Source organism: Oncorhynchus tshawytscha, linkage group LG27 (genome assembly GCF_018296145.1).
Source record: "Oncorhynchus tshawytscha isolate Ot180627B linkage group LG27, Otsh_v2.0, whole genome shotgun sequence".
NCBI lineage: Eukaryota > Metazoa > Chordata > Actinopteri > Salmoniformes > Salmonidae > Oncorhynchus > Oncorhynchus tshawytscha.
The window spans coordinates 11,726,708-11,745,504 of record NC_056455.1 but is presented as its reverse complement, the minus strand read 5'-3'; positions in this window follow the sequence as shown (position 1 = coordinate 11,745,504).

Genomic DNA, 18,797 nt, shown 5'->3' with positions numbered 1-18,797 from the left:
CTGGGTAAATCAGCAAATGGCAAAAGGGGCTTCTTACAGGGAAGATGTCTCTGGGATGTAAGGGATTGGAGCTTAAATATTTATTTAGAAAGACCTGCTCCAGTTTCTCAGCTGTAACTTTCAAAGCTTTTGAGAAAAGCTATGTTTTAATCAGATGACTTCCCCCCTGACTGTATTATAAACCAACTCCAACTCTGTAGAGCATTAGCGACATCGAGTACATCACAGCAGTTTTTCCCTTTCATTAATTTCCAACATTTTTGGTGATGTTTGATGATTCTCTGTCATCAATGAATGAGCTGCTCATTTCAGTCCTAAAATCCCTGTAGGTCTGGCGCAATAAAGAGCCAGCTGATTTCGGCATTTTGTTTGATGATTCTCTGTCATCAATGAATGAGCTGCTCATTTCAGTCCTAAAATCCCTGTAGGTCTGGCGCAATAACGAGCCAGCTGATTTCGGCATTTTGTTTGATGATTCTCTGTCATCAATGAATGAGCTGCTCATTTCAGTCCTAAAATCCCTGTAGGTCTGGCGCAATAAAGAGCTGATTTCGGCATTTTGCAATAAACCCTTCAAAGTCTCTTTATTTCTGAACAATAGATTCCATCATTATTTGCTCTGAAGCAGTCACTTCCGAAGGCCTGATCAGACTTCCAGCTGTTGAGAGGGACTGGCTGTCTACCCATCATACTCTTACAAAACCACCCATTTCCCCTTCACTACAGGGTGTGCGGGTAGGTAAAGGAAAGTTGCAGAAGTATTTGTTTGGCTGAACTTCAGGATTCCACTGGGGAGAGAGAAAGAGGACGAGGAGGATAGAGAGAGGTGAAACGAAAGAGGCAGACTGGATGCACTGCAGCCACACCACTTAAAAAAAACTGGAGAGGCAAGTCAAGACATGTTTCTGTTTACTCCCAACAGACAAACAGGGGGTTCATTAGCTCCTCCAAAGCTTCACACTGTTAAGGGTAGAAGTGAACTCTCATCCTGGTCCGAATGAGTCTGATGGTCCACCAGAGACTCATCTGCTCTGTGGCTCTTTGAAGCAGACCGACCTGGAGCATGTCAGGCTCCTTGCATCCCTGTTGTTCTGCCGTACGGTGCACATATTAGGACATTCTAAATAAGACATCCAATGATGTAGCATGTATTTGTTGTCAGTCGTCTGATGTAGCTCCTAACATGTTCACCATACAGGGAGGTTGTGAGCTGCATGGGCCCCAGATGACTATCTGAATGGCTTCAGCTGAGTGTCTGCTGCCGCGCATCATTGCCCCACAGCTCTCTCCACGGCAAAAACTGACCTTGATGTCACCAAGATTAGTAAGTGTAGCAATTTATAGGGCTTTTGTCGACCTTGTTTTGGCCACTTTTACGTCAAAACACAGGAGTTGATTGATGGAATATGATTTACTGTATGTCGTTGTTTGTATGTGTTTGTTTTGTATTGCTTTACCGCCTAGTTTCCCCCCCATAAAATTATCTGCATATCACATGTACTGTATGTCTGTGCAGTGGCTTGTACTCACAGGTTCCCCAATAAAAATGACCAATTAAAAAAAGAAATGAACACATAAAATAATTTGTCTCGTGTTTCATAATTTTCCTTAGATTCGCAAGAGGCTGACGTATTTCACCGGAGAAAGCATCCAAGCAAGCGAAACAGCGCCCCTCTGTCTCTGTATGTGCAGCCCATCTATCTGATGCTGTCTGGTCAAAAATAGTATGATATTTTTGCAGCCCGTAGCATTGAATGCAAGGAAAGCCAGCAAGCATTTGGCCTCCCTTGATATATATATATATATATTTTTTTTTTTATAGCCAATCAGCGTTGAGCTAAACTGAGTGAGCTCAACTGTGTGTGGTCCTGGTGCACCAAAAAAAAAAGTGTAATGGGAAGCCAGTTTGGATTTGGGGTATCCAGCCAGGACGGGTTGTGCAGGCTCGTTGCTCGAGACCTCCAGTGTGCCTCCACGGCCCAGTGCATCCAGTGTCTCGACCAAGGAAGAGGCCACCTGTATGTCTCCCCAGCCTGGTGAGTCCTGTGCCTGCTCCTAGAACCAAGTCGCCCTCCTGTCCGGAACTGCCAGAGCCGCCATCTGTCCGGAGCTGCCAGAGCCGCCCGTCAGTCCGGAGGCGCCAGAGTTGCCCTTCACTCCAGCGCCACAAGAGTCGCCGTTCACTCCGGCGCTGCCAGAGTCGCCCTTCACTCGGGCGCCGCCAGAGTCGCCCTTCACTCGGGCGCCGCCAGAGTTACCCTTCACTCCGGCGCCGCCAGAGTCTCCCACCTGTCCGGCACCGCCAGAGTCTCCCTCCTATTTGGGGCCCGCGGTGGCGAGGGTCGCCACTCCAGAGGCACCACCTAAGTGGGCAAAGACTAAGGTGGAGTGGGGTCTACATCCCGCACCAGAGCCGCCACCACGGTGAAATGCCCACCCAGACCCTCCCCTATAGGTTCAGGTTTTGCAGCCGGAGTCCACACCTTTGGGGGAGGGGTGGGGGTGCTGTCACGTCCTGACCTTAGTTTATTTTTTATGTCTCTATTTTGGTTTGGTCAGGGCGTGAGTTGGGGAGGGCATTCTATGTTTTGTTCTAGGTTTTGTACTTCTATGTCTTTGGCCTGGTATGGTTCCCAATCAGAGGCAGCTGTCAATCGTTGTCTCTGATTGAGAACCATACTTAGGTAGCCTGTTCCCACCTGTGTTTGTGGGTAGTTGCTTTCTGTTTTTGTGTCTGCACCAGACAGAACTGTTTCGGTTGTTCTCTTTGTTGTTTTTGTTAATCAGTGTTCAGTTCCATTGATAAAAGTATGAACACGTACCACGGTGCACCTTGGTCCTCACCTTCTTCCACCAACAGCCGTTACATGAGGAGTCAGTGCCATGGACAGACACATGATATTTAGCTTACATTGGACTAAATTGTTTTTGGTATCTTAGTTGTCACTGTATTAGACAAAGCATAGGTGCTTTGATAATGTTAAAACGTTGAAGTTGAAATGGTGCTTCAATAGTACAGTTGTGGCCAAACGTTTTGAGAATGATACAAATACAAATTTGAATAAAGTCTGCTGCCTCAGTTTGTGATGGCAATTTGTATATACTCCAGAATGTTATTAATAGTCATCAGATGAATTGCAATTAATTGCAAAGTCCCTGTTTGCCATGCAAATGAACTGAATCCCCAAAAAACATTTCCGCTGCATTTCAGCCCTGCCACAAAAGGACCAGCTGACATCATGTCAGTGATTCTCTCGTTAACACAGGTGTGAGTGTTGACGAGATCAAGGCTGGAGATCACTCTGTCATGCTGATTGAGTTCGAATAACAGACTGGAAGCTTCAAAACGAGGGTGGTGCTTGGAATCATTGTTCTTCATCTGTCAACCATGGTTACTTGCAAGGAAACAAGTGCCGGCATCATTGCTTTGCACAAAAAGTGCTTCACAGGCAAGGATATTGCTGCCTGTAAGATTGCACCTAAATCAACCATTTATGGGATCATCAAGAACTTCAAGGAGAGCGGTTCAATTGTTGTGAAGAAGGCTTCAGGGCGCCCAAGAAAGTTCAGCAAGCGCCAGGACCGTCTCCTAAAGTTGATTCAGCTGTGGGATTGGGGCACCACTAGTACAGAGCTTGCTCAGGAATGGCAGCAGGCAGGTGTGAGTGCATCTGCACGCACAGTGAGGCGAAGACTTTTGGAGGATGGCCTGGTGTCAAGAAGGGCAGCAAAGAAGCCAGTTCTCTCCAGGAAAAACATCAGGGACAGAGTGATATTCTGCAAAAGGTACAAGGATTGGATTGCTGAGGACTGGGGTGAAGTCATTTTCTCTGATGAATCCCCTTTCCGATTGTTTGGGGCATCCGGAAAAAAGCTTGTCCGGAGAAGACAAGGTGAGCGCTACCATCAGTCCTGTGTCATGCCAAAAGTAAAGCATCCTGACACCGTTCATGTGTGGGGTTGCTTCTCAGCCAAGAGAGTGGGCTCACTCACAATTTTGCCTAAGAGCACAGCCATGAATAAAGAATGATACCAACACATCCTCCAAGAGCAACTTCTCCCAACCATCCAGGAACAGTTTGGTGAAGAACAATGCCTTTTCCAGCATGATGGAGCACCTTGCCATAAGGCAAAAGTGATAACTAAGTGGCTCGGGGGAACAAAACATCAATATTTTGTGTCCATGGCCAGGAAACTCCCCAGACCTTAATCCCATTGAGAATTTGTGGTCAATCCTCAAGAGGCGGGTGGACAAACAAAATCCCCCAAATTCTGACAAACTCCAAGCATTGATTATGAAAGAATGGGCTGCCATCAGTCAGGATGTGGCCCAGAAGTTAATTGACAGCATGCCAGGGCGAATTGCAGAGGTCTTGAAAAAGAAGGGTCAACATTGCAAATATTGACTCTTCACATCAATTTCATGTAATTGTCAATAAAAGCCTTTGACACTTATGAAATGCTTGTAATTATACTTCAGTATTCCATAGTAACATCTGACAAAAATATCTAAAGACACTGAAGCAGCAAACGTTGTGGAAATTAATATTTGTGTCATTCTCAAAACTTTTGGCCACGACTGTAGAGATAGCGCCAATTTCTTTTCGACTTGTGGTAACTCTCCGGCCTTTTGCCTCTTGGTAGGCCGTCATTGTAAATAAGAATTTGTTCTTAATTGACTTGCCTAGTTTATATAAGGTTAAATAAAATAAAATAACATTCTAAATCGATAGTGGTTTATTAGTCCGAATATGTCTGAAATATTAACTTGATTGACAATGCTGTAGGTCATGTAACTGTTTGTTATATGCAATATGCTTTGTGGACTCCGCCGGACAGATGTTGCTCTCCGGTTTTGTGATGAAACAAAGGCATGGTTGAATTTCTTCTGCCACTGTGTCTTCATATTGTATCGGGCTTTAGGCCTACAGTATATGTCACAGTGGCAAGGCATATGAACGAACAGGTTATAGAACAAACAACACAATTATCACAACACATCGGTTGTAATATGGCTTTTTCCCCTGGCTTGGCTTCCCCAGTGATTTTACCCACTCACTACTACTGTGTCTGTGCACTGTATCCCTTGACTACTTTACAAAGAAATAACTAAATTATTCAATACTGTCAATATATTCAGTCTGTTTGTTTCAAGCCTTTATTCTGAGTTTGTCCCGCCCTGACCTTAGAGATCCTTATTGTTTTCTATGTTTGTTTAGGTCAGGGTGTGACTCGGTGAGAGAGTGTATGTTTTCTATTTCTTTGTTTTTTTGCCAAGTGTGGTTCCCAATCAGAGGCAGCTGTTTATTGTTGTCTCTGATTGGGAATCATATATAAGTGGTCATTTTATTTTGGGGTTTTGTGGGGTCTTGTTTTCTGTGAAGTGTCTGTTACCTGACAGAACTGTTCGCTTTCGTTTTTGCTTTGTTATTTTGTTTGAGTGTTTTTTGAAAATAAAATCATGAGCACTTTCCACGCTGTGCTTTGGTCCACTCCTTTCGACGAGAGCCGTTACAGAGTTGTGACTATGTATTAGAGCAAGAAGGAAAGTAAGGGAACGGGGGATACCCAGTCAGTTGTATAACTGAATGCATTCAACTGAAATGTGTCCTCCGCATTTAACCCAACCCCTCTGATAACACACGCATTCATCACGACTGGAACTGAAAAGCTCACAAATTACAACAAAGGCCTTTTGTACTTGAATAAATCAATGTCTTTTTAATAATACGGATGATGAAAAAGAGGTCCCATTTGTTTATCAGCCTGAGCCTCATTTGACCCCTTGACAAAGAGTGTTGCCTGCTGACCATGTTATTATGCCCCAATCAGGGGTTTGCTTCAGTCTAGCTCTCTGGAGTCAGGGTAATGAGAGCTCTCTGTGAGTCGCACTTCCCTCTCATGGCACAGCAGACACTCAACTATAGTCCTGTGCATGCTGAGGACAACAGCTCCACAGTAGCTGCATCATCACAATGTAATGACAACAATGAGCTTCTTGAATGAAAGCATCCAAATAGCCTAGGTAAATGTATTAATCCAGCAGGTAGCCTAGTGGTTAGAGTGTTGGACTGGTAACTTGAAAGGTTGCAAGATCGAATAAAAATCTGTAAAAATCTGTCGTAAAAATGTCGTAAACATCTGTCGTTCTGGCCTTGAACAAGGCAGTTAACCCACTGTTCCTAGGCCGTCATTGAAAATAAGAATTTGTTCTTAACTGACTTGCCTAGTTAAATAAAGGTTAATTACTGAAGACATTGTGTTTTGATACTCCTTCTGAATCTAGTTCTACTACTGTAGCATATCCCACTGTGTCACACGTTTACGAGGTATTATTCACAAGCTCCCTGCTCATAAAAGATGTGCACACAAACTCAGCAACACACATTCCCATGCATCCCTCCTGTTTAGAAACAGAATCTAAATGGAATCCTCCCAACTGCCGCTTTGAAAATGTTGTGGCTCGGTCTGCTTTATGTTTTTCACATTCTTTCCTCATAGTGATGAGACCACATGCAAATGACAGTGAATCCCAAGGTTGTCCACAACAACAATAGAAACAGTAGCTACTGTTTATGGAGTCTGAAATCGGTCCATTGTGAATAACCATCAGATCATTTGTGTGTATGGAATAAACCGTGCTGTATCTTCTCTTAGCTTGTTGGAACTGGAATACCCGAAAGAGACAACAGCACAGGGAATAATTCAATGAGCCGTTTCAAAGGAAATCTAGGTCAGTTTGACAAACTGTGACTATGATAAGGACAAAGTCATGATGTTTCATTTCAACTACGGCCCTGTGTTTGTGTCTTTTTAGTGAAAAGGCTACTTGAGGAGCTATTCTGGGCTTCATCAAATACAAGCCCAAGACTGGGTGAAATAAGAGGTTATGCAGAGAAAAACAACGGCATTATTTTATTTCAAAGTTCTGCTCATCGTTAGTCTTCCTCCACCCAAACGCTGTCTGAATTTATTTGACAAATGAAACACAGCAACGTCAAACGTCAGCCTTGATTACATACATTTGAATGGGATTGAGAAGCAGTATTAAAACACTGAGTTGTGTACTTCAGTGCTATACTATAATCTTGATTTAGCACTGTTGCTACTTTTTATTGTGTTTGTGGAAATTCTCAACGTGATGCAGTGCAGTATGAAATCAGGTCATGAAACAACTTCCACAATACAAACCATCCTACTGGCAGGCCTTCGTCACTCATGGTCATCCATGGCTGTTTTTCATCTGTTACCATGACAACGTCCCTCTGCATTAGCCCTCCCTGCTTTCTGAATGTGCAGAACAAGGAGACCGAGGCAGACTTCTTCAGACCATCAGCAGCTGCCTTCAATGCTGCTGATCACAAACCCCAGTGATTTTACAATATCATGGAAAGAAGTGCAGTAGTTGGAAGCTTGAGATTGTGACTCATCAATATGGAATATGAACTTTAGTCACCTGTCGACTGGTCAGTTTTGGTCCATAATGTAGCCTAAACTAGATTATACATTTTTATGTTGGAAATTGGAGTGTAGAAATTTTAATAGGTATTCGTAGCCTATGACTAAATGTTGCAAAATTATTTGAACATAGTCATGGAATCACCTCTGTCGCAACAAAGGAAACACATTGGTGTCCTGATGAGAAACACAGTTAACATTACCAGCACAGTGTCACATTACCAGCACAGTACCATGCCATTAGCTACACTAAATCTCCCATTGAGGCTCTCTACTGAGGTTTCAATGTGGGCTGTAGACCTAACTCTTCCCACTGTACGTCATATACTGAGCCCACATCTCTTTCAGTGCTCCACTACTATATAGAGCAATAATGAAAATGACAGTGTCATGGTCTAGCTTATACAAGGTTAATGCTCACAATGTTGTATGTCGTATGTCTTTATTATGTCATGTTCCTATGAAATCAATATCTGCCAACACAAATGACTGAAAATTGTACTGAGTGGGGCGGCAGGGTAGCCTAGTGGTTAGAGCGTTGGACTAGTAACCAGAAGGTTGCAAGTTCAAACCCACGAGCTGACAAGGTACAAATCTGTCGTTCTGCCCCTGAACAGGCAGTTAACCCGTGGTTCCTAGGCCGTCATTGAAAATAAGAATTTGTTCTTAACTGACTTGCCTAGTTAAATAAAGGTAAAAAAAAAAAAAATTAAAATAAAATAAAAAACACCTACTGCAAAAAAACAGATCAATTCACTCGTCGTCAAAAGGAATATGGCCGTGGAAAGAATTCAACACTTGCCAGATTCTACAGGAACTGTCAATGTTGTGCGTACTGGGAGTGGACCTCAGACTCCTGGAGCAGACCAGCCACCACCGGCCTGAGGAGAGACACATGGAACGAGGGGTTAATATGGTAATCGGGGGGAAGCTGTAACCTGTAACATACCTCGTTCACTCTCCTCAGGACTTTAAATGGCCCCACAAACCGTGGGCCCATCTTCCGGCAGGGCAGACGGAGGGGCAGGTTTCGGGTCGAGAGCCAGACCCTGTCCCCCAGTGTGAACACCGGGGCCTCACTGCGGTGACGGTCTGCGCAGGTATTTTGCCGTGGCGCGGCCTGCTGGAGGTGTCCATGGGCGGCCTCCCATGTCTCCTCCGCGCGCCTGAACCAATCGTCCACTGCAGGAGCCTCGGTCTGACTCTGATGCCACGGTGCCAGAACCGGCTGGTACCCCAATACACACTGAAAGGGGGAGAGGTTATTGGAGGAGTGGCAGAGCGAGTTCTGTGCCATCTCTGCCCAGGGCATGAACGCCGCCCACTCCCCCGGCCGGTCCTGGCAATAGGACTGCAGAAACCTACCCACATCCTGGTTAACTCTCTCCACCTGCCCGTTACTCTCGGGGTGGAAACCTGAGGTAAGGCTGACCGAGACCCCCAGATGTTCCATGAATGCCCTCCAGACTCTCGAAGTGAACTGGGGACCTCGATCAGACACTATATCCTCAGGCACCCCGTAGTGCCGGAAGACGTGTGTAAACAGGGCCTCCGCAGTTTGTAGGGCCGTAGGGAGACCGCGCAGAGGGAGGAGATGACAGGACTTAGAGAAACGATCCACAGCGACCAGGATCATGGTGTTTCCCTGTGAGGGAGGAAGATCCGTGACCAAGGCCGTTGTGGAACGGGTAAGGGATGTAGCTCACCTCTGGGCAGGTGTCTAGGAGCCTTACACTGGGTGTCCCCCTGAGCAGGAGGAAACATAAACCCTCACGTCCCGAGCCAAGGTGGGCCACCAGTACTTCCCAGTCAGACAGCGCACCGTCCAACCGAGCCCCGGATGACCAGAGGAGGATGATGTGTGGGCCCAATAGATCAACTGGACACGGACAGCAGACGGAACGTACTGACGCCCGACGGGACACTGGAGTGGAGTGCTCAATGTCCGCGTCCAGCTCCCACACTACCGCCGCTACCAGGCAGGAGGCCGGGAGAATGGGAGTCTGATCCATGGGCCGCTCCTCTGTGTCATACTGCCGGGACAGTGCGTCTGCCTTCACATTCTGGGAACCTGGTCTGTAGGAAAGGGTCAACACAAAACGGGTAAAGAACATGTTATGAGCGTATTCTCTCACAGCCCTGAGTTGAAGACAAGGGTTTAGCCATCTTGGAATTAACAACATTTCCAATAACTTTATTTTCATTAATCTAATTTCTTCTTAACTTTTTGCTTAATTAAGGAGAGACATCAGAAATAGTGCAAGAACATTTCCAATAACTTTTTGGAGGAATAGCAACTTTGCTTAACTTTCTTCTTAGGTCTATAGTTAAGGAAAAAATGTCAGTTAAGAATACAAGGTTTTGTGAATCTGGGCCCAGGTTGCCATTATGGTAACCTAAAGCAACAGAAATGTTTTCTCCCTCGCTGCCTTAAAAGGTTCCATGTGCCATAGGAAGACCTAGTGAACATTTATACCGGCTACATACGCCCCACCTTGGAGGATGCCGCTCCTGCTTGGCACAGCTCACTGACCAAGGCCCAGTCTGATGACCTGGAGCATATTCAGAAGAGAGCATGCTGCACCATCCTAGGAGGATACTTCAGTTATACTTAGGCAATTCAGACCCTGTCCCTACCTCAGCTTCATGGAAGACGGACACGACTCTGCACTGACTTCGCTGTGAGCCTCCTAAAATATCAATTCAGAGATTGCCTACCCCTTGACCGAATCACAGTGACAGGCAGGAACATCCGCAGCCAAAACAAACTGACTACACCAAAGTAAAAATTAAACAAAAAATGGTTTGACTTTGCCTGTGACTCTTAGCTGTAGTCTCAGGCCAGTCTCACATTATGGGCCAAGTGAGACTAACACTATACCCAAACTGGGCGCTCGCGTGCGTCCACATGGGCCATCGTGCGCATCGTGCGCAAAAGATTTTGTTCCCCGACACCAAAAGCGATTATGACACGCAGGTTGAAATATCAAAACAAACTTTGAACCAATTATATTAATTTGGGGACAGGTTGAAAAGCAATGAACATTTATGCCAATTTAGCTAGCTAGCTTGCAGTTTGCTAGCTAGTTTGTCCTGGGATATATACGTTGAGTTGTTATTTTGCCTGAAATGCACAAGGTCCTCTACTCCGACAATTAATCGATACATAAAACGGTCAACCGAATTGTTTCTAGTCATTTCTCCTCCTAGGCTTTTTCTTCTGGACAAGAGGAATACCTATGTGAGAATGCTGTTCATCGACTACAGCTCGGCATTCAACACCATAATAGTACCCTCCAAGCTCGTCATCAAGCTCGAGACCCTGGGTCTCGACCCCGCCCTGTGCAACTGGGTACTGGACTTCCTGATGGGCCGCCCCCAGGTGGTGAGGGTAGGCAACAACATCTCCACCCCGCTGATCCTCAACACTGGGGCCCCACAAGGGTGCGTTCTGAGCCCTCTCCTGTACTCCCTCTTCACCCACGACTGCGTGGCCACGCACGCCTCCAACTCAATCATCAAGTTTGCGGACAACACAACAGTGGTAGGCTTGATTACCAACAACGACGAGACGGCCTACAGGGAGGAGGTGAGGGCCCTCGGAGTGTGGTGTCAGGAAAATAACCTCACACTCAACGTCAACAAAACGAACTCTTTTCGGACTTCATTCGTTTTGAAATCCCACTCCCCAAACAAACCCATGTAACCAGAAAGCTTCTCTCAAGGGAAAACAGTTTCTAGATTGAGCCAGATTGCTCTCCCAGCACCCTTTCCCCACTGTATGATGCACATGGATGTGACTGTGGGTGTAGGGCCTGAGTAAATCATGTATCCATCTGAGCCAGCAGCACTGTGAGGGATGGAGGAAGGAAGGAAATGGTTGTAATCGGGGTAACTTTTCTGTTTTCCAAAGTGGAGGCGAAGTCAATCAGCTCTGGGGAGATGACAGCCAATGAATGCAGAGAGAGAGAGAGAGAGAGAGAGGGAGCGAGAGGTGCTGTGTGTTCTGCACTTTCTGTTGAATTTGAGAGAGAAGGAATACATGTATGTTACATGACTGTCCACTGTCAAACTTCCTTTCATCATTTATTTTATCTCTGTTGCACTGTTGCAGATGCAATGCTATACAAAGAAAATTGTCAAATCAATTACAAACTCTTGAAGGGCAGACCACCTGGAAAATTGCACACTCCTTTTCTTCTTTGCTACCGTTTTCTGTCAATGTTGGTGTATCTGGCAATATGAAATGAGCCCATTGCAACTAATGGAAGAAGTGTGTTTACAATACAGTTTTACAAGGGTCTACGAAAGGGCAAAGTTGTATATTTAAAGTCTGTTTATTGAAGCAGCTAGCCTGGACAGCATCAATGTTCTCACACTCGTTCAGTAGTTCATGCTGCAGTGTTTTTGCAGGGCTGGTGAGAAGTTAAGTTTGCATCGAGAGTCCATTTCCAACAATGCAGAGTAAAAGATAAGATAGAAATCGAATCAAATTTTATTTGTCACATACACCGAATACAACAGGTGTAGATCTTACAGTGAAATGCTTACTTACAAGCCCTTAACCAACAATTGCTTTAAGAAGTTTTAAGAAAAAAAGTGTTCAGTAAAAATGTCAAATAAAAGTAACGAATAATTTAACAGCAGCAGTAAAATAACAATAGCGAGGCTATATACAGGGGGTACCGGTACAGAGTCAATGTGCAGGGGCACCGGTTAGTCGAGGTAATTGAGGTAATATGTACATGTAGGTAGAGTTCAAATGACTATGCATAGATAATAACAGAGAGTAGCAGCAGCGTAAAAGAGAGGTCTGGGTAGCCCTTTGATTAGCTGTTCAGGAGTCTTATTTCTTGGGGGTAGAAGCTGAAGCCTTTTGGACCTAGACCTGGTGCATTGGTACAGAGAGAACAGTCTGTGGCTTGGGTGACTGGAGACTTGGGCCTTCTTCTGACACCGCCTGGTACAGTGGTTCTTCCTTTAAAAGTTTTGAACTTATGCCGCTACCATTTTGTGGTAGATGGTGGCATATTGTGGTAAATTGTGTCATTCTGGCAACAATGGCTGACACTTAAATAACGTGCCATAGAATTATGCGGCATCTTGCAAGCTGTGCTGCAGTACGCCACCACTTTTAAAGGAAGAACCACTGTATAGAGGTCCTGGATGGCAGGGAGCTCGACCCCAGTGATGTACTGGGCGATACGCACTACCCTCTGTAGTGACTTGCGGTCGGATGCCAAGCAGTTGCCATACCAAGCGGTGATGCAGTCAGTCAAGATGCTCTTGATTGTGCAGCTGTAGAACTTTTTGAGGATCTGATGTCCCATGCCAAATATTTTCAGCCACCTGTCGTGCCCTCTTCACACCTGTGTTGGTGTGTTTGGACCATGATAGATCCTTAGTGATGTGTTGCACTGAGGAACTTAGAGCTTAGGGCATAAAAATTCCTAATATTGAGTTGTGCCCCCTTTGTCTGCAGAACAGCCTCAATTTGTCAGGGCATGGACTCTACAAGGTGAGGAAAGCATTTCAAAAGGTTGCTGGCCCATATTGACTCCAATGCTTCCAACAATTGTGTCAAGTTGGCTGAATGTCCTTTGGGTGGTGGACCATTCTTGATACACACGGGGAACTCTTGAGCATGAAAAATCCAGCAGCGTTGCAGTTCTTGACACACTCACACCTGACAGCTAATACCATATCCTGTTCAAAAGCACTTCAATATTTTCTCTTGCCCATTCACGTTTTGAATGGCACACACACACAATCCATGTCTCAATTGTCTCAAGGCTTAAAAATAATTCTTTAACCTGTCTCCTCCTCTTCATCTACTCCGATTGAAGTGCATTTTATTGAAGTGGACGTCAATAAGGGAATATAGCTTTCACCTGGATTCACCTTGTTAGTCTATGTCATGGATAGAGCAGGTGTTCTTAATGTTTTGTTCACTCAGTGTATATTTATTCATTTAGCAGGTGTTCTTATCACACCCTAATGCCATCAGACTTCTGATACCGATGCAGGGTAAAGGGGGGGGGACAAAATGTGAACCGCTATAAAAAAAATGATAAAGAAAAGTTTTTCGTATTTTGAAAACAATTACAAAATACATTGGTATAGTTCGGCCCAGTGTAATTCAAATGACAAAATACTTCATTGTGTATTTCAAATACATGTAACAGAAATACTACCCATCTCTGGGTATTCATAGTGAGACAGCACAGCGCAGGGAGAGGGCAGACCAGACATGGTGGTTCCTTGGTGTTCTGGGTTGTGTTTTCTCAGTCCTACTGTGCTGTCTGTCCGTATTCAGGCAGGAGGCCTGTTACACTGTTCTGACGCTGTTATTGTTACCATTTATTCCAATGAATAAATGTTATTCCTAATCTTTTCTGGGGAATCGTAAGTGTATACAACACTTTGCTGGGCCCATGCGGACAGACTTGAATGTAATATGAATACTACAAGAGCAACATGTTTTCTGTGTGAACATGATTCAGATAGTCACGACAAACATTTGTTCCTCATTTTTATTTGGGTTGAGTGGAATGTCGGTTCCAGTGAATTTGTTTGAATAACATGTTCCCACCTCATGAGATTCTACCCTCCAGTGGAATGTTCCCGGTCGACATCATCCCGATTCCCGATGCAGTTAGACCTGATTCCCGGCATTACATTTCCATGGCACAGCATTTCAGTAACATGAACAGCATGTCAATCTAAGGGCAGTGAGTCCACATCGATGGAACAGTAGTGGAGAGGGTAGCAAGTTTTAAGTTCCTCGGCGTACACATCACAGACAAACTGAATTGGTCCACTCACACAGACAGCATCGTGAAGAAGGAGCAGCAGCGCCTCTTCAACCTCAGGAGGCTGAAGAAATTCGGCTTGTCACCAAAAGCACTCACAAACTTCTACAGATGCACAATCGAGAGCATCCTGGCGGGCTGTATCACCGCCTGGTACGGCAACTGCTCCGCCCACAACCGTAAGGCTCTCCAGAGGGTAGTGAGGTCTGCACAACGCATCACCGGGGGCAAACTACCTGCCCTCCACCTCCACCACCCGATGTTACAGGAAGGCCATAAAGATCATCAAGGACATCAACCACCCGAGCCACTGCCTGTTCACCCCGCTATCATCCAGAAGGCGAGGTCAGTACAGGTGCATCAAAGCTGGGACCGAGAGACTGAAAAACAGCTTCTATCTCAAGGCCATCAGACTGTTAAACAGCCACCACTAACATTGAGTGGCTGCTGCCAACACACTGACACTGACACTGACTCAACTCCAGCCACTTTAATAATGGGAATTGATGGGAAATGATGTAAATATATCACTAGCCACTTTAAACAATGCTACCTTATATAATGTTACTTACCCTACATTATTCATCTCATATGCATACGTATATACTGTACTCTATATCATCGACTGCATCCTTATGTAATACATGTATCACTAGCCACTTTAACTATGCCACTTTGTTTACATACTCATCTTATATGTATATACTGTACTCGATACCATCTACTGTATCTTGCCTATGCTGCTCTGTACCATCACTCATTCATATATCCTTATGTACATATTCTTTATCCCCTTACACTGTGTATAAGACAGTAGTTTTGGAATTGTTAGTTAGATTACTTGTTGGTTATTACTGCATTGTCGGAACTAGAAGCACAAGCATTTCGCTACACTCGCATTAACATCTGCTAACCATGTGTATGTGACAAATAAAATTTGATTTGATTTGATTTGATTCTTTGAACTTCATATGGCAATTGGCAACTAACTTTCATAAGGTGTATTACCACCACAGACCTCCGTTTATCTTTCAGTCACCCACGTGGGTATAACCAATGAGGAGATGGCACGTGGGCAAATGCTTCTAAAAGCCAATGAGGAGATGAGAGAGGCAGGACTTGCAGCCCGTTTTGCACGACAGATAGAAGCAACTTCTATTTTAGCGCCTGGCAATGCAGACGCTCATTGATGTGTGCGAGCAGTGTGGGTGCAATGATTGAATAACATGTATGTGTACATTTATTTTGCAATGCTCGTGCACACGAGCAACACAAGCGGTGTGGTCAGCATGTAAGCGTTAGATCAACTGTAAGGGAAGTCATTGAGTGAAGAACAGGATGATGACAGGCACTCCACTCACAATAGACCTCAAATGTTTGTTCTGGTTGTGTATAAATATTCAAGATGAACGCCGTTTAACTCACGTTGAATTCTCTCTGGAGCTCATTACTCTGGTCTGGTCTCCATGGGATAGAGAACACCACAGGGAAAAGGTGGAAACATAAAACACGGGTGATTTTGACACACAAATACGTTTGGACGTACCACACCCAACTGAATAAGGAATGTGTATAAGACATGTCACACCGTGTCCAAAGGCACTCCCAATCCACCAACGATTGTCACTCTTAATAAGAGTCACTGCTCATTGACATCAAATAAAATGTTCATCCCAAATCACTGAGCTACTAGAGATGTTGCTCTTCATCCACAATCTGTAAAGTCTCCCAGCTCCCTCTTTTAGTTAAAGGTTTACAGATGAAGAGATGCTTCCTGGCACAGAGGAGCCAACTGTACTGCTGGAATACATAGCCCCTGAATTAGCCCTGCGGCTACATATTAGTGTGCACACATGAGGTTTCTGCTTGTTAGTCTGCTTCCGTATACAATAAGTAGCACAGTGGGCTGAGACCATCTCCAAGACAGGCTATGCCATATAATGAGCTCTCTATGTATTAGGACTATTTGCCATGATATTTGGGAACGTTTTTGACCTATTACAGTGGATTGCAAGTTGTAACCTTGAATCACAAGTGTCACCATATGCAGTAACACTGCTTGCATCTACAGAAAAAAAAAGCTCACAGAAAAATCTTCACACACATTTGACATTTTCCAAAGTGGGTTCACACACAGAGCTCAAAGAACAGCTTGTTGGTGTATCAGCACATGGATATTGGTTTGAAAACCTGTTCATTTGCTTTGCAATCCAGATTGCCTCATTGCTTAATTAATAGTGTGTAATTACAGCAGTATGGCAGATATTGGAGAGGGGAAAAAACAGGGAAAAGGTCCTCTTTGAGCAATCTTCTGGGTTTGATGAGACAGATTTACTGTGAAAAGTAAATGTCAAAATAATGTGAAGTAGGACACATTTCAGATGCTCTGCTTGTTTCCCCAGTTGTACGCAATAGTATCATGTGCCTACCCCTTCATAATACATCACAACTGTATGGTCAAGTCGTTGACAGATAATGCATGATGATGACCATCTCTCAAGATACACTATTATCATTGTATTCATCTTATTATTCATCTTATTGAATAAAATAGGTTTATATAAAAAGAGCCAGGTTTGGTGTTGCATGTTATGGTCAATCCTCTTTAAGATATTTTGGAGGTCTTTGGAAAACTGGGGCATCAAGCGAGCCAATGTCTCTGTCTGCTTGTAAACAGATTGGGTTTCTCAGCAAGCATCTGTACAAGACTCTTTCGGGCATTTGGCTCACTGAAACTGAGCAGAAAAAAAAACACATCTGAAGAGTTGTTCATTCTCTGCGTGTGACAAATGCAATATAAAGCAAACCAATTGTTACGAGCAGAAAGATGTCTGATTCATGTGTTGTTATGATGTTGATGTTGTCGTTCGGACAACTTGGATTATTTGACTATCTGACAAAGGGTCAAACAAAAAATATTCAACCTTTGGACATGAACAATTCTGAAAAAGAGAAGGCTTGTTAAATTCATTATTGTGGCATTGTGAAGAAATGAAAGAAACAGTGAATAGGAAATGGATTGTTCTGATCGTGATGAACGTACAGTAGGTGAAAGAGGATCCAGACCCCCGACAACACGATCATTAGCACCCGCCCTCAGGTCAAATAGATCAGGGAGAATAAGCCTCCCACAACGGCTTCATATACAATTTTTGTTTAAGTCATAAGAATAGATGATTGTAATTGCCTTGTTATTACATTTGAAGGTTCGAGTTAGGAAATTAGTTAGATGACTCTTAAGTTTCCAAATGACTTGTTTCCTGTTTAAATACAGTATCTCAGCAATAGAGATGTGACGCGAGGAAGAAAAACATTAAAATGTCACAAGCACATATTTTATATTCCAAATTCACAGGCAGCTATTTATAGTCTGTCATTGAAAAGGATGTGTCTGCACCTCAAAGGAAGGCTAATCCATCAACGTCTTCCTGCATTAATAAAATCTGTTACGAGGCATGAATTCCGGGCCTGGTTTCGGAGGCTGAATTGGAAGTGCCGCCATCCAGTCCTGATCTCTGAATACTGCAGACTGCCAGACAAGACAGGTCCATTGTCCCAGTGTTAGAAGCCTGAAAGGTCAGCTAATGCAGACAGCTGGCTGAGAATAAAAAATGGAGCTTCATAGTGTGTCCAAGATGAGGCAGTAATTCTTCAAAGTGAAAATACCAGGGACATAAGCCAGGATGAATAGAGACAGCATTTCATGCCTTTACGCTTTTGTTGGTCTAAAACTTGGTGAAGCGTACTGAGATGGGAGGGGGAAGAATAGAAACTCAGCATGGGGCCATGCAAAAACTTAATACACCATAAGGAAAATTGTAGAGGAACAACTGACACCGACAAAAGAATTGAAGGAGAGCGATAGAGAGAAAGAGAGAGAAAGAGAGAGAGAGAGAGAGAGAGAGAGAGAGAGAGAGAAAGAGAGAGAGAGAGAACGAAAGACAAAATCCTTGATTGAAGTGCCTGTCAGTATTGGGTTCTGGCACCTGGAAGCGTTGTCCTGGGGATAAGGTAGGATTAGCACCCAAGCCCATCAGTGCCTTCGCTGCTTCGCCTGGAGGTCTGGCTGAGGAAGCTGACTGTGGTTCAGGCTGCGCTGCAGATGCATACGTACAGATGGAACCACGTCCACATCCCTTTGGGCATACTGATTCTGCTCAAGTCAGCACAGCAAGAAAACATTCACCCATTACAAACTTTGCCAGAGAAATTACTACTGAGACAGGAATTACTGTTGATTGGATGCATGTCAATACCGAGGGTTTTCACAGTGTGGAAGTTGTTTTGCTGACAACATGTAATTAATTCATTCACATGAGCTTTAAGATATTTGATACTCCTGTGTAGTTGTTTAGTGCAAAAGTCATGTTAGAGTCAAATACAATTGACTGCTTTGATAGAGCGTTTGTACTTCGACACAGCACCTCGGTTGTCCAAGAAATAAGTTAGGCATAATTGTTATCATTCCAACTGAGATTAGAAAATGACCTCCACGCTGTAAATTGCGGTTGATATTGACATTCTATG